Here is a 17,866-nt window from a genome sequence, read left to right as displayed (position 1 = left end):
AATAAACTCCCATATGAAAACCCTAGCAAGTTACAATTTGCTGATATACAATGAACAGGCAGGCAGCCCAAAATGTAACAAACCAAAACAAAAGGCAAAAAAAAACCCCTCTGGTGCTCATCCTGTCACAGTGAAGGAAAAAATAGTTACATTTGTTCTGGGCAGGAAGAGATGCAAATATTTTTTGCCTTGGATCTGCCAAGCTTGCAAGTAAGATCCCCAAGCTGGATTTCCTCAGGGAGCAAATGTTAACTAACAGAGGTTGGGATGGGTACTCTTTCTTGAGAGAGGAGCAGGGCTTCCATCAGCACCACTTTGGGGAAAATAGTTTGCATGAGGCCTAGAGCCAGGGGCCAGAACATAGCCTGATTAGGCCAGAAAGGGTGATTAGCTGTTTATTTTGAAGATGTTCAAACCATGCACTCATGTTATACACTGCCCTGGGAGCAAGAGGATGCTGTTTATACTCTCAGATCTAGGGGATCAGCAGAGTTTATTTTCCTCTACAAATAAAGGCCTGTTCTACTTACATTCTTTCAGCTGAGATTGGATCTGTTTATTTTCATTCATCTGCAGGAAATGGGAATATCTCAGTCTATTATATTGAGTCCAGATAAGCAGTTTGTATTGCTTAACCATGGGCAAAAGCAAATTAATCACAGCTTACGCATGCTACCTCAAAAGATTTGTTTAATGGTGTTACCGTTAGCAAATTCTGCTTCTTGAACTTTTTCCAGAAGGCATAAGAAACTTCGTTAAACTCCTCCATCGTGGCAGATGGAGTTGATCAAGTTCTCCCTCTTCCCAGCTGAGGGTTTTAATGCAATATTTTCAAGCTCACTGCTTCTTTACTCTATTGAATCAGCTGTTGATTTGTGAGGGTACCTGAAAGCATGGCGCTGAAAAAGAAAAACGCTGATGGGAGAGCAGAGGCTCCCCACATATGGCTTCAGGTCACACCAGTGGAAACAGGACAAAGACATCTTCAAAATATGAAAAAACACTCTGCCAAAAGCTACAGTGGGATCTCGTTTCCATGTTTCCAAATATTTGTTTGAGTTGGCTTCATATTTAATTATTAAACAATCCCCTTTTCTAGAGTTTGTTAACAGGATTTGTTTGCATGCTTTGATCTTCTATTTTAATAATCTCCTGTGTTCATGAAGCCCTTGGTAAGATTCTCCACTGATAGAAGTGCTCAAATTATAGCAAATGGACTATGAGATGACAATATATCTCAGGAACGGTTTTTAATCCTTTGAAATTAAGCTTTTTTATGGTCAATTAAATTATTTTAATTGTGTCTTACTTAATTTAAACTTAAATCAAGATTGTTTTCCAACTAGTGGAACTTAAAAATTCGACAGAACACAGGCAGCAGCTGCAAGCACCGTGAATTTAAGTTTTACCTTTTGACTACATTCAGTGGAAGAAACAATCAAGAAAGCACTGACCATCGAATACTGTGATGAAGACAGAAAGCACTTGCAACCCATTATAAAGGTATGGCACAGCAGAAGGTACAGTGTGCTACATATACTAGGGGGCTGCCGGAATAGGCTACTTAGGGATGTACAATAGTAGTTTATGTTGTTGATCATGATAATCTCATGCTGGTCTTAACTGTCTGGCTGTTATTTTATGCTTCCCTGACATGTTTGCTGAATCTATTTGCTAGGTTTTTCTACTTGTTCATAGTTCACAAATAGAGGCAAAGTGAATTTTGATGTTTGTTTGCACAGAACTAGCTCTTGAGAAGGGGATGGGAACCTCCGTGATCTCCTTTGCTGAAAATAATTTAAAAATCCCTAATGGAAGCAATAGAAATTCTTCTTTAGGAAAAATAAACTCAGTTGAAATCTAGCTAAATTAACTGATATCCCTTGTGATTCACCAATTTTCATGATGTATTATGGGGAAGCTTTATGAAGTTCAAAAATAACATCTTGTTCCTCCCTCCTCCTCCTCCTCCTCCTTGTCGCAGAGTCCTGTTAGCTATTGGAAGATTGATCTGCCTCAAGCAGAACTTCCCCACACTACAATGCACATAATCCTTCAGTTCACTGGTTTAAGTGAGTTCGAAAGGACTCAGCGTAATGAGTGGTCAGATGCTTCCCAAGATAGCCAGGCAGCCTTCATGAGCTTTTATAATGAGCCAGTACATGAGAAGTTACAAAGTGCCATAGCCTTTACCCAGGTATTTTTCCCTTTTCTCATGAAAAGGCCAGGTGCTCTGAGACACCCACCTTCCTGAAAGTGAGTTTCTCATGCAAATCCCAGAGAAAAAAGTTCTTGAGATGAAGATGTTTCTCTTGTTCGTTTAGGTTTTTTCCCAAATAGCTTCGTTTTTTCTCTTTATTATTCTTTATTATGCTATATTTTCAAATGTTCCCTGTGATTGTCAGGGCAACAAAACATGTGAAGGTAAGACCACCTTATTTGCAGGGTTTCCTACAGTGGAGAAATGATAGCCCACAAGGTTGCACATATAGCATAACCAAGCATCCCAGTGGCCTGGCACAATGCTGACATCCTTTGCTGTTTGAGGATTCAGTCACTAACAGACTTCCAAAGATTTGCCAGAGTCTAAAATCACATGCAGGTAAGTCCTACTTTCATGGATCCTTGTTTTCTTGGACTCCTTGGCCAGTCACAGCCTCCTGTGGCACACATCCTTGTGAAGTTGCTCATCAGTCATGGCAGTGGGAGTAACTGCCCAAATGCTCAATAGCCCTATTTTCTGACACAAGAATGCCCCGATCTTGCCAACTGCAATGCAAACAGCAGTTACAGCTCCTGGAGAACTTGAGGGCCTGCAACCACAGGAACCAGCTCCCACATTCCCACCTACAGTCCCCAAGCAGAAAAGCTCCTGCCAGGAAGTGAGGTCACAGCTGAACAGCAGCAGCATGCTAGTCCCCTCCTCAGGTGACATTCCTTTTGCCTGAAGAAAAGAGGCATTGGTTAAATAAACCAACACCCAACTTGTAGAGTTTTGGATGTTTCTGGTGTCCCCCTTGCATATGACCAGAGTCCAACACAGACAGTATGTTAACAAGAAGTTTGATGTGAACTATTCTGGGGTAGGAAGACTTCAGTATTTTAGATTTTTCTGTTGTTCATAGAGATAAAGTGGTTAAAAGCTGATTAGCTAGTTACTTTTCCTGCAAGACATGACCCACAAGGACAAGCATCCTTCATACCTACTTGAGATTACTAACTAATTTCCAACCTTGCTAGAAATTGAGCACATTTCTGTGAAATTTACTTGTAGGATTTTTGAGACATTTTGAGAAAATCCATGGGAGTATAGCTGATTCCTCTCTATACACACAGGGATCCATGTTAAATTGGCTAAAAAGCTGCTTGGATTGGAAAACAAATTAATTCACTAAATCATTTATAAAATGCCCATAAGAAACAGAAAAATAAAAGCTTTTCTACATTTTACTTCTGTAAAGACAGAATGAAACGTTCTTGTCTCCAAAGATATCCCACTTCCCCACTTCAAGTTTTATCTTCCCTCCCCAGATTCAGATTTTGAGGAGCAAAATTAACTGGTTTTATGAGAAGAGGTGATAATGACAAGAGGGGATGTTGTTAATCAAGGACTAAGTCCCTGGCCATGCAAACATCCATGAAAAAATTCACAGCGCCACCAGACAAGCTGTCCAGAGGCTGTTGGGGAAGAGCACCCTGCAGGAGGTTCCCTGCAACATTGATGCTCACAACAGAGTAGGCTTCTGAAGGTCTGATAATCGATGGCAATCTAATCAATACAATGATGGGAGGTCTATGCTGTTGTTCATCCCAGGCAAAAATAAAAGCATAAAAGCAGACGTTTCACTCCAGTGACTTGGACCTGTTTCTCACATGCAGCTCACATGCAGTATCCACATTTAGGAAAATTAATCCCACCTTTTCTTAAGGCTGCTTGCATTCCCTGAGTTGCTCAGGAGGGAACCCTCTTTCCTTTCTCTTGCACTGCAGCTGCCTAAGAGAAGGGTTGGGTGATCAAACTTTGTTTTGCAAGAGAAATCCCTGTGATGAGGAGCACTGGGGGCAGTGCTTGCCAGGATGAAAGGAGGAAGAAGCTCCATTTGTTCAAGTTGAGACGTTCTAGCAGAGTCCAACAGAGACACAGAGGCTTATAGAAATTCACTTCAGGGGAAATGTTAGGCTGTATTTTATCTGCAAAAAGTATCCCAGATGTACACTACGGATGTGCCCGCCAGTCGAATCTGGCCAGCAAAGTTCATCCACATCTGCTATCTTTAAAGAAATGGGCAGAAGTATATTTGATGCAGCATTCAGCTATTTGCACTTTGGAAATCCAGTTCCAAGGGAGTCATTCTCTCATTCTGTTTTATTAGTTTTCACTGTCTCCTAAGATCTGCACAGTTCAGCTCCATGGTAACTCAGGAACTTAGTTGCCTTAGATACTGATGTATACAAGAAAAACACAGGGCTAATACACTGAACATCTCTAAGATATATTTTAAATATCTAAGATATAGGGCAGAGCGGGATTTATAGAGGACACAGAATAGGACACACAGTGCCTTGCCTTACGTCATAATGGTTGTTTCTTGGGAAGTTCTATCAAGTCATTCCTGGCTTTGCAATAACTAAAGTAATGATAAAAATTTGTCCACACTGTTAAGCAACATTCATTCTCCCTGTTTTCCAGAGATTACAATTTTAAAAGGTGATTTAAAAAGGGGAAGAAAAGCAGAGGAAAAACTTTTTTACGAATGGCAGCCGTACATGCCCATGTTTTGCCCTCATGTGTACCCAGAATCAGGAGCATCTTAAATAATAGGAAACACAGAAAACCACAACAACTTCTCACACAGACCTAAAGTCAGATCCCTGGTTCCTACAGTTTCATCCTGATGCCTAGTCACCAGCTGGCTAGGCCTGTACATGACATAAACTCTTCCGTCATTTTGAATCACTCTGTGTTTCTTTTTATTACATACAATGGGGCCCAGCAAGAAAATGCAAAAGCAGTATTTCTGGAAGCATTGTGGGGATTCATTAGTTAATGCCACAGGGACCTGGTGTGGAACATCTGAAACCTTAGCAGCTGTCATGGTTTGACTCAGGATCAGCAACTGAACCAATGACAACAATGCTCTCAATTGCCTCTCTGGTGAGAAGCCCCTCCCCAGCTTTCCTGTAGCCCCTTCAGGTACTGGAAGGCTGCTATAGGTCTTCCCTAGAGCCTTCTCTTCTATGGGCTGAACAGCCCCAACACCTACAGCCTGTCTTCATGGCAGAGGTGCTCCAGCCCTTTGATGATGGTCCTTCACTGGACCACTGTCTCTCTCTCCAGCAGCTCCATGTCTTTCATGTGCTGAGAGCTCCAGAGCTGTACACAGGACTCTCCAGAGCAGAGTAGAGGGGCAGAATCACCTCCCTGGCCCTGCTGGCCACACTTCTTTTGATGCAGCCCAGGATGCAGTTGCTCCCTGGGTTCCAGCTCACACTGGCAGCCCATGTAGAGCTTCTCATCTACTACCACCCCCAAGTCCTTCTCTTCAGAACTGCTCTCCAGCCATTCTCCCCCAGCCTGTATTTATGCCTGGGGTTGTGCTGATCCAGGTGCAGGACCTTGCACTTGGCCTTGTTGAACTTCATGAGGTTGGCATTGGCCCACCTCTCCAGCCTGTCAAGGTCCCTCTGGATGGCATCCCTTCCCTCTTGGGTGTCAACCACACCACACAGATTGGTATTGTCAGCAAACTTGCTGAGGATACACTCAATCCCACTGTCCATGCCTCCAACAAAAATGTTAAACAGCACTGGTCCCCATACTGACCCCTGAGGGACACCACTCGTCACCTGCCTCCACTTGGACACTGAACCACTGACCACAATTCTCCGGGCACAGCGATCCAGCCAGTTACTTATCCACCAAGTGGTTTATCTGTCAAATCCATGTCTTGTCAGTTTGGAGACCAGGATGTTGTGTGGGACAGTGTCAGATTCTCTGGCCTGGTTAATTTTTCAAACCACAGTTCTACTTTGAAAAGCCTATGTTTGAAAATAGCTAATGATCAATCAGTGTTGTCAAAACACAGAACCTATTGTGCCAGTGAGATTTTCATGTACTGCCTTTTGGATTTTAATGGCTTTCTGATGCATATCAATGCAAAGCAACCCATAGAATAATAGAATGGTTTGGGTTGGAAGGGACCTTGAAGATAATCTAGTTCCAATCTGCATTAGGAGGGACACCTCCCACTAGAACATGTTGCTCAAAGCCCCATCTAACCCACCCTTGAACACTTCCAGGGACAAAGCTTCCACAACTTCCCTGGGCAACTTGTTCCAGTGTCTCACCATCCTCGTAGTGAAGAATTTCTTCCTAATGTCTAACCTAAATCTGCCCTCTTCCAGTTTCAGAATGTTACCCCTCATCCTGTCACTACATGTCCTTGTAAAAGGTCCCTCCCCAGATGTCTTGTATCCTCTTCCAGTTCTGCTAAAGGGTCAGCAATGTGTCTGGGGGGGGCAGGGAAGTCCATTGCAGCTGCCTATGCTACTGTACATGACAGAGTAAACAAAGGATCATAACTCCTCCACTATCAGAGGTCAGACAAGCACAAGTATCAGTCACTGGTTTCAAATCTGCAGGTGAAGAACTTCAGTTGGTAGGTTCAGAGAGTTCCCAGCTAGTCTACCTCATTCTTCTGCTCTGGCAGTCTATCCATCTGAAAGACACTTGTACAACATCAGTTACCTCAGGTGAGTTTTAGTTGGTGGTATATAACTTTCTGGTTAGTACATGTTCATAAAATCATATAATCTAATTTCTGAGGTTGAAACAAAGCCAGATGCAGAAAGAGTGGAAATGGTTGTATTTTAACCATGTTTTAAAGTCTGTATGGACCTTTAAGATGAAGCTTCTTATTGTTTTTTGGTTTTACTACTGTTACTCTATTTTTCATTTTGAAGCACCAAACGATAAGAAAATAACTAGGAGTTTAAAATTAATTAAATTAAAAATAAGATAAATTTACCAAGTATTTATGATCCAGCCAATTCCTTATTGACTGAGTGGTCCATCCAACAAATCCATGTCTTTCCAATTTAGAGACTAGGATGTTGTGGGGGACAGTGTCAAACATTTTGCACAAGTCCAGATAGATGACATGTGTTGCTCTCCCATTGTCTACCAGCACTGTGACCCCATTGTAAAAAGCCATCAAATTTGTCAGGCATGACTTGCCCTTCTTGAAGCCATGTTGGTTACCACCAACGACCTCCACATTTTCCATGTGCCTTAGCAGAAAGTTCAGGAGGATCTTCTCCATGATCTTGCAGAGCACAGAGGTGAGACTGACTGTCAGGCCTTCCTTTTTTTCATTTTTGAAAATGAAGGCTATGTTTCCCCTTTTCCAAAGGTGGAAACTTCACCAATGCCAAGCAGGGGGTTTGGAACTAGATGATATTTAAGGTCCCTTCCAACCCAAACCATTTTGTGATTCTATGATTCTATATATAATTATACAACATGTAAGACTATACCTACTACTACAGAAAACAAATTTACATGGTCAGGATGCATATCCAGCCTATATACAACTGATGAAAAAAATACATTTTACTTTTGGAGACATCTGTTTTCTGCTACTAAGTAGGGAACTGATTTCTAATTAGAGAGATCTTACATAAAATGTTTGGCATTATTTGAAGTATCCTGCATTCTGTGTCTTGTTTTAGCTACCTGACTCATCAATATTTTGCTTTTGTAGCAAAGGGGATCCACACTAGGCTAAGGCAAAAATAAACAGCCATCTGATCAGTAAGTAAACAATAATACAGTAATTGTGGTGATCCATTATTTAAGGTTCCAGAACAATTTTTGCTTTAAATTTCATTATATTAGAATGCTCCAGCACATTTTTCTCTGCACTGCTCCGTGGTTAGTTCTGAATCAGAGGAAAATGGAAGTTGCAGGTTTTAGGAGGAGCTGCTTTTTCAGACTACAAAATCAGCCATATGTAACCATTCATACCAAAGGTTTTGCCCATTCATAGTCCACGAGAGACAAAATTGAACACAAGTTTTCTCACTGGCCATCTGGACAATGAAGACATGGAATATTTTTTGCAAAGAACTCTGGGGAGGATTTGTTACCAAAGTGATCTCCACGCTTGGTATAATCCCATGGAAAGTTCAAGGAAAGGGTAGTCACCTGTCATATTTCTAATTCTGCCATACTTTGATGGCTGGAGATGTATTATGTATGTCTCAAGACTTACATTAATCAAATTCCATAAAAGTGCCTTATCTCTGCCCTTGTATCTCTCTGATGGAAAGTGAAGTCCTCAACCTCCAAAGATCATCCTGATATCCACCTCTAGCCTATCTCCTTTTATGAATATTCCTGCCAGGTGTTGGCAATGAATACACTCAAACAGTCATTTAAATTCTGCTGCTTACTCAGGAATGGAATTTGTTAAAAATTGTATTTGGTAGCCTCTACTAATTCATTAATTCTTCTTCAAATGCCAGCTACAGCCTGATCCCGTATGTGTGTTCACATGAAAAACTTTCCCTTTAAGCATTGAGTCTCCAAGACTTGGCAGTGAAAATATTTGATTGGTTGATTTTATTTTCTAAACACAGTTCTGCTTAAAACAGAACAATCCCATGCAATGGTTCCACCTTGAATAAATTATACACTTTCCACTAGGAAAAAAAATCCATTAGGGTAGTAGACATTTTCCACTCTCTTTTGGTAGAAGCACCAGTCCATGTTCCTAAGGTTTCTCTGCAGTTCAGATGAGGGCAGTTTACCCTTTGTACCAATAAGCTAGTTTAATGCCTGGGAAAAAAATGGGCTTCTATATAATGAGTCACAGGCTTGGGAGATTCAAAGATCAGTTCCTGGGTCCCAAGTGAGGGAGAATTACATTATGCTTAACTTATCTGTTAAAGAATATTCAAATGCTTCTCTGAGATGGAGTCTGTTATCAGTTCTGACTACAACTTAACATTTAATGGGCAGTAAGTTTCAGTGCAAATACCACCATGCAAAAAGCAAGTGCACATCCTCTGGAGTGACATTTCATATGACAGCTACTTAGGAACTTCAGGTGTTAGGTGGTGGGCATGCACTGACACGAGGGTAAAACTAAGGATGTTGTAGACTTTGCACTGCCTTCTTCCTGGATTTTTAGTACTTGTTTCACTTACATTAAACAGCCTCAGTTTTTTGAAGAACAATACATTCTTGCAATTAAATCAGCTTTATAGTTGCCTTGTTTGCAAAGTTCTTTATGGATAATGGTCTTTTCTGAAATTACACTGAGCAAATATCATTACTTGTGAGGTGAAATTACGCTTAGTGAGTAAACCAAATATATGTGCAAATAAATAGATGACCTTCACCGTGCAGCCTATTTCTGAATACATTTGGATATATCCCTTTATTTGGCCTTCCCCTGGCACTGAACTACAGTTTCAGCTCAATAACACAATGAAGAGCAAACAAGAACATAGTGCCTGGACCTTAGTGCAGATTGTACAGAGTAGCATATAACTACATGGCCACAGCATCAGATCACGGTCCTGGCAAAGACTAGAAGGTCCTGTTCTTTGGAAGGATTGATTGCCAATGCTGAGACTTTCTTTATGATTACTCTTTTCAGAGTTCGTTTCTCCTGTTTCAAGTGGAATATGAAGGAGATACTATTTCTACCAGTATTGGCTCGAAAGATTATAAACTTTTCCTTCAACTTTCTATAGTTGTATTTTATCCCATAGCCATTCCACCTACCTTGAGATACCTAACTGGCATGTCTATTTCAGGACCCTCACCACCCGAAATATATCACCTGCCATCCAAAACTTGTAGTCACCAGCTGTCCTCACTGGTCCGGGTTTTTCAGCCTGCGACCTGCAGACCCAGAGGCAGCTATGACATAGTTCTTGACAGGTTTTTGAAAGGTAATAAAAAAAACAACACCATAGTCTGTGGGATAAAATTACCAGTAGAAGGGCTCCACCTTATACTGGCAAATTAAAAGGAACTAAGAATTTAAAAAGGCTGAGAAAGACTTTGCTCTTAGTTACATGTTCAGTCTGTGGCTGAACAGAAAAAATTCGTCCTGGCTTTGTTGTGTAATTAGTCAATTCTGGACACTGTGAGGAGAAAAAGACTTCAGCAGTCCTTAGACATCTTTGTACAGCCATCCATATTTTTAAGCAGAACATTAAATACTTCCTTAGCAAACTTTTTATCACAGGTAACTGCATCCAGCTGTTCAGAAATATCCTTATCATAATAGTCTCATAAGCACAGTATCACAGGTAGTAAAAATCATGAAAACTTCCATTTTGCCTCTGATTAAATCCTGATTAACTAACTGCAAAGGTAGTTGCAAAATTAAGAGGGGGAAAAACTGAGGACAACTACAATAGCCCCTAAAGTCAACTTTGACAGAAACAAGGTGGCAGGTGTCAGATGAGATAAATTAACTTGTGATTGCATACCACAATGGGGCTTCATTAAAAATACAAACAAATTTAAGCCTGAGGTTAGGAAATTGACCTTAATTTGTCTTCATAATGACATTTAACATTTTCTGAAAATGTTTGCAGAAAAAAAACCCAAAAGACAACACAGTAAAACGTTCTATTTTTTGGTACAATACAATCAACATTGAAATAAGGCTTAGGTTGAAAATCAAAAACATGATCTGGCTTCTTAATAATTGGGTAAAATTAAGTAACTGGGGAAAAATTAATTCATGTTACATTGAGCTTGAAAGAAAAAAATATATAAGTGGAGAAACACAGTTTGCCTGTGGTGCTCAGTTGGATTCATGTTGCTGTATGTTCAAAGGTACTTATTTTTTTAATATATAAACTGTGTCATTAAAGGGAAATCTTTACTTCTAAGAAAACCTAACAAAGGATCCAGTGCAATCAGTGGCCTTCTGATCATTCATACTTGTTAATTCTTAGGTCATTGCCTTGCAAGCTTTGTTTTGGACTGTATTTCCAACAAAGATCTGCTACTAAGGGAATAACGCTAAGCATTATAAATTCAGGCTATTCCACAGAACTCAGCTGCAGTGCTCTCTTGGTTTTCTTTTACTGAGCCGTACAGGCACATCCTGCTTTAACAATCTTAGCCTTGCTGCCCTGCCTTCAGTTGTCTAGTACACTACACTTCTGCTACAGTTATTTCTCAAGGACACGTCAAAGGATTTTCTTTAAAAAGTGATCAGAACTTAAGTGTGAAGGCTTTGCTAGTAGTACAGCCACACTAGTAAAGATCATGCAGCATAGGAATGCTGTTAATCTTGCAGCATGGGTAAGAATTGTGAAGGTATGGTTAATTTTGCTTGCACAAGTCATAGGAAAACTTAGTGCTTTTATTTCGTTCAGCTTTGCTTTGTTTTAATCAAGTTAAGCCACAACAGCGAAATCCAAGTTTTGCAACACAAACAGTGGGATTTTTTCAGCTCATTTCCATCAGTTGCACCGTGCCACCCTTTTGCTAACATGGCTTTGAAAGCCAAAACTTTTCTCTCTGACACCTAGAAAGCTGGCTTCTGTGTTAGGAAAATTCCACACATCTGAATACAAAGATCATCCTGGTGTAGTTTTAATCTGTCTGACAAATAAAGAATATTAAAAAAGATAAACTGGGGTATCAGAGCTGCAGAAGGGCCTAGAAGTTTCATTAGATGAGAAAGTCAATATGAATTAAACTCCTGACCCCAAAAGATAATAGTGAATTGCTCGTGTTTACATTTCAGCTGGATTTTTTTCCCAGATTTCTCTATAGGTTAAGAAAAAAGACTTAGAAACACTGACTTCTAAAACAAACTGAACAAAGATTTATGTCTATTTGCAGAAATACTAGTTCTCAATGGGCATGTCTGCATTCAGTATTTTCTATATTATTACCTGTTTTCACTGTTGCCAAAGTCTGTTCAGCTGTTCTAAATATTTTTTTTGCTTAAGGATATATTTTATTTCTGTTGATGGCAAAATCTGAGCCTTGTAACTTGCTGGGCTAATAACTCATAACTGATAGTCAGACATGAACAAAATTTCTCTCTTCAGCATGCTCAGAAAACAAACATGGAGACCATATCGTAAGCATACACAGAGAATACTGATGTTAAAGTGTTGTTTTAATAACTGTCAGGAAGAAACAATGAAATTCATAGGTATTCAACAAAGAAAACAGAGAGAAAAAAAATAATCTATTTTCAACCAGCAAACACAAAACACATTAAAAGGCAAGCAAAATCAAGCTCCTGAAAAAGGATTCCTCTAGATGGAACTCTTGAATTTGAAAAATGATAGTCGTGTAACAAAATCATAAAAAATTAGGAAATTATTCTCTTCCTTTTATTATTTCTCCTACTGAAACACCTCCTTAGAAGAAAATGGGCTTATCTCACTTGCTCAGTACATGGCATGATGAGACACAGCTCTCTTGTACAGAAGACTTGAATTTAAAGGACTTGAATAATGTAGTAAAATAAATAAAATTGCAACTATGGTAGAGGCTTTGACAGGTGCAGAGAGCTATCTATCTGTGTAGCTCCTTTTAGAATAGGATTAAAGCTGCTAATCAAGGATTTTAGATTTGACTCATCTCTTGCCATTGAACTTGCTATTAACACTTGCAAACCTGCCCAGACTAGAAACAGGATTAATTTTAAAAAGCATATTTTAGTTATTATCTAAGCGAAGCAATTATATGAAAATACTTGGGAAGTTAATAGGCAATGGAAAACCAAATTCAATTAAATAAAACAAAATCTTCCTAAAACATTACAAAGTACTGACACAACCATAGAGTACTACTTAGCAACTCTGTCAACACCATCAGAGTAGTTCTGCAATAATATTTAAGATGTGTGGTATCTTTTAAAACTAAACATTGAAAGTATTTGGGAGAAAAAGAAAGAAAATCTGTGTATCTATAGACCTTCAGATTCAGAAAAATACAAAAACAACAACAATAACACCCAGACACCACAAATAGATGAAAACACAAAAGCAGACGAGGCGGAAGTGCTAAAGCGACAAAGTGCCTTGCAGAATAATACATCCTGCCTGAAGCACTTGCAAGTTAAAATGAAATCATATGAGGCAGCTGCTCCTAAAGCCTCTGCACTGGCAGTGAGGAAGCAGGTATCAGCTGGATGTCAGGCTCTTGAGCCCTCCATCAACATCGCAAAGAAAGTAACTGCCGTAACCAAGACCTCCGCGTTTCGCCACCACACACAGTGTGGAAATAACAGACACTTTAAAAAGCACAATGTGATAACACGTAGCAAATGTTGATTTTGCCAGTGACTGTGCAATTTTTGCTCTTTATATTTTTACCTTCACATCTTGACTGCTGAAAAGCACTTTTTTCTGGGGCTATCTTTGAAACATATAGAGAAATCTTGTCTGGCAGAAAACATAATGTGCATGACCTACTGTGGCACATACAAGCATGTGCAGCACTCTCTCATTGTTATCTGTGTGCTTCGGGCTGTTACAGAGGTACCAGTTACCCTCCTAAACTCATCCTACATTTTCAAAACATCACTTTTCTCATTGAATCTCTCACAGCAATAGCAATGCTTTCCTTCCCGATTTCTGTGAAGTTCTAGGACTACATCTGAATATGCCAGTAGCCAGATAACCTCATGCATGGGCCACGTTTCTGGAGCTGCTTCTCCCCTTGCAGGGCTCCAAAGACCATACTGGCTCCTGAAGTCAATGAAATTTATAGCTCACATGTAACTCACAGCAAAAATTAAAAACTAAAAAAATGCATCCACAAAATCATTTGAAAGCCACCCCTACACAACACACACAGAAAGGGCAGCTCGCCCAGGCTCAGCCCAAAACACAGTCCCTGAGAGGAGTATATTGCCATGTTTAGGCCTATTACTCCAAAGCACAACAAAAAAACTGCACACAGGAGAAAATGATACAGCAGATCCAAAATATTGGATCAATTTCTATTTCTGACATAAACAGCAGGGAGGACCAGAACCACCTACATCCCTCTGAGGTGCAACAGTCACTATTGTTATTGCTGTTGGAGGACAGAGTCCCTACCCCAGGATCCCATCTTGCATCCTGGCACAGTAATTGATCCCAGCTCCACTACACACTGAGTCAGAGTGTTAGGTGGGCCCTGGGTGGCACTGGTCTGGCCCTCGGTCCTCAGCAGGTGCTCCTGCTCCTGCAGGTGCAAAGCTAAGAAAAACCATGCAAAGTCTGTAATTGCCTGACCCCCGATGCACAGCAGCAGGTGATAGGGGTGGTGATAGTATGTCAGAAGACATGTTGTAATTTCAGCTGTGTGTTTCGTACACAGCAGCCAGATGCTTGTGGGGGGCAGGGAGGAGAGGGGGGAAGAACTATAAATTGATAAATAAGTAATGGAGTGTTGGGCTATGAAATTCATAGATTAACATAGGAGGATTTCTCTCAGCAGCTACATTAATGGCAGCACAGCCTCCAGCTGTTTACCACTTCTAAATGGCTCCTGCCTCTCACCACAAAGGCTGTGCAGGACTTGCCTGGCCTTCTCCATGCATTTCTCATGTTCACCTCTGGCCATAAAGAATTGATTTGTCACTGAGGTAATACAATCAGGATCTCAGGCTTCGTTACTGTCTGCTTAAATAATATGACTCTGTCTCATATAATGCCAACCTCTCTGGTCTCAGAGTGTGGCTTGGTCCCCACTGTCTGTCTGAGAAGTTTTGGGGGAACAAGGGTCCACCTCAAATCTATTCTCACAGTGCGAGCCCACATCTGATGTCAGAGACCCCAGGATCATGGCAATATCCCACATTCTTGAGACAGGCCTGTGAGAAGATTTATAAGAGTCAGAGAATGCCATGAGTCACTCCTGGTTGTCAAGCAAGGACCAATTCAAACCTGCAGAAGCCCTTTCAAATACTACTTTTTCAGGGAGGACTTTGAAAACAGTGCAGCACTCAGCTGCACAATGTGCAGGGTCAGCAGGTGCTGGCACTCTATTTTTTGGAGAGCTGCTGCCACAACCTGGGCAGAGCTGTGCCTGAAGTGGTGGCCATCTTACCAAACCTGCATCCCCACAGTCCCCTCTGTCCCCACTGCTCAGGACACTGTTGAGATGCCTGGCACCCCCAAGGCAGTTGCTTACCACAGTAGGTGGCTTCAAGCCTGTTTCTAATCCCTCTGTTGCAGGGACAATGCACACTTCTCCATGCCCAGCTCAACACAAGACCTTCCCCCACATTTCCCTGCTGAGGGCAGACCCCAAGCGCAGCACAGGGTTCAGGCTCCTGCACAGTTTGTGGAGGTACCTCCATCTACATTATCCTGTCCCTTATCCATTTTATAGTTCTTTTCTGATTATCATCTTCCATCACAGAAACATCATGCACTTTGTAGTTAGTCACTTTATTCCTCTGACAAGGATGCTCTCAAGCTTCTGTCACTAGAAGCACCCTGTGCTCTCTTCATGCCATAGATCTTTAAATGCAGTATTTATACTTTTCTTTAGCTGCACATTTTTCTACCTAAAATAACACAGGCATCTCACTAGGCTTTTGATGCACTTCAGGCATCTTGCTTTTCAGTCTACTATTCAGTAGCACAACCAAAATAATAGGGCTTTAGTACTGTCTGTCTTCACTTTTTTTTTTTTTTACTCCTAATAGGGTGAGTGGTCAGGTGTGATACAGGGCTCAGAAGAGTCTGGAATTAAAGAGAATATGTAAGTAAGCTAGGAATTAAGCTGGTTCTTGTTGTTTGTGCATGTAGAGGGGTGTAAGACCTACAGAGGAGAAAATCAGAGAGCACCATTCTGAAAATAACTGAAGAAGATGAAAGAATGGACAAAACATAAGTCAAGCCCCCTCAGAAGTGTGGAGCTCCTGAAGCAGCATTTCTTTCCGCTCAAATCACTAGGTAAAATCCCTGGAGAGTCCCATGTTAAGCAGACTAGTGGGGAAGTCCACAACTGTAGTTGTGTGTGAGACAAATGTTGTTCCAGCTGATTTTGCTGGGTGCTGTCTCCTCTCAGAGCATCCTGAAAGTACGCACAAGGTGCTGAGACACAAGTCACTGAGACATCTGCTGTGCAGGTGAAGTACTCCCCATTTTTAACTATCGTCCTGAAATACCAGTTGCCCACAGCACATTCGTGTTACACTTTACTTTGCATCTGTTCTTGGCTATGGAGTGAATTAGTTCTCTAGGCAGGGAAATTTGAGTACAGGCGAGAGGCTGGACCTGGTGGGGACTGACCCTTTAGAGTACATGTAAGTTGAACATGATGCCTTTGGCCTGCTCCAGTTCTGCAGGAATACCCCAGCAAGGCCCTCACCTTGCTGCAGCCTCCCACACCCACACGCTGTACACCCTGTCTTGACACAAAAATGTGGTAGCAACAGGTTGCAGATCAACCTTCCCATTTGCTTCTAGATTTTCTGCCTACATGTGGCACATGGACAGTGTTCGAGACCAATGTCTGGAAAAGACAGGGACCTGCTTATTTGTGGGTACCACATATACAGACCAGGATTTGTAGGTGGGAAAAACTCTTCTGAAAAGTGCAGATATCAGAATCTCTGATATGTTCTTTGGTAGGGCTCAGGAGTATCCTCCACTTGGGCAACAGGGCCCTGGCATAGCAGGGGGGAACTTATCTTGTGATGCACTTGTCATCACTTTGAAGTACTCTTGCACGGCTGCCAGAGCTCTCATGGCTTGGGATTAAATGTTTACTAACCTAATAGAATAAAACCCTTACATATCTTTTTAACAAAGTCGGCATCTGAACTATTAAGACCTAAAGAGATAAATAAAAACACTGCAGAGGAAAAACACAGAATATCTGTTTAAAAATACTCAGAGTTTGAAATAGGATGAAAATAGGATGTCCCGGTTGTAAACTTATTCCATAATTTCGCTGCACTAGTGTCTCCAAGGAAGCAGCCATTGGATAAGCTCCCTAAGTAGTAAGCTCCAGGAAGACATTTCTGCAGTATCAAGGTATGCAGGGGCTCAGTAAGGCCAGCTGGCCAGACTTGCCTGAACTCACCTCTTGCATGATCCCACTGAAATCAGTAGGGTTCAGGAAAGCAGAGCACTCACTCCTACCTGTCAAAGTTGCAAAATCAATCTGATGATCCCAGCCAGGAATGTATAAGAGATGGTGTGGCAAATGTTCACACTGGGTACTTTAGGAAGCCCAGAGCAGTTCTGTTTAGGGAGATAATTTTTCTCCAAGGTTTAAACCTTAGACTGCAAGCAGAGTTTGGAATAACAGATCCAGTTTTGCCCATGGCTGGTAGGTAACTGAAGTCAGGAAGTTTTTTGCTGAATTCAGAATAGGTGGGTAGGGGATGAGGCCATTTGATGGCTCCTTAAGTAAAGTGTGTTTTACAGCAACACTTGAAGCAGAAAACACTGCATCCTACTAAATAAATAAATAATTAAACAAGAGACAATTACTCTAGAGGCAGACTCTTGTTTTATTAGGTGTAAATCAGATGTAATATTAAATCCATATGGTAAAGGTTAACATGTAAGAAGTATTGCATATTGATGGCAGTACTTTTGAATTGGCCCATTTTTCATTAGCATTTTAAGAGCTTCACAATAGCCAGCAACACAAAATGCCTAAGAATTAACTGCACCAGGAAATGTTAATGCAAGTTTCAAAATGATAATGCTTTCCCTGTGCTTGTGATGATAACAAACAGCAGAGATCCCTAATAGCAGCATCAATTTTACATCACAAACAAGGAAAATTAACATGGGAGAAAGCAAATATGGAGATCTACCAATAGAAGTATAAAGTTGATAGTGAAATGGTTCAGCA

The sequence above is a fragment of the Chaetura pelagica genome, unplaced genomic scaffold (assembly GCF_000747805.2).
Source record: "Chaetura pelagica isolate M959 unplaced genomic scaffold, ChaPel_1.0 scaffold360, whole genome shotgun sequence".
NCBI classification, from domain to species: domain Eukaryota; kingdom Metazoa; phylum Chordata; class Aves; order Apodiformes; family Apodidae; genus Chaetura; species Chaetura pelagica.
Note: the sequence above shows the minus strand (reverse complement) of the source record.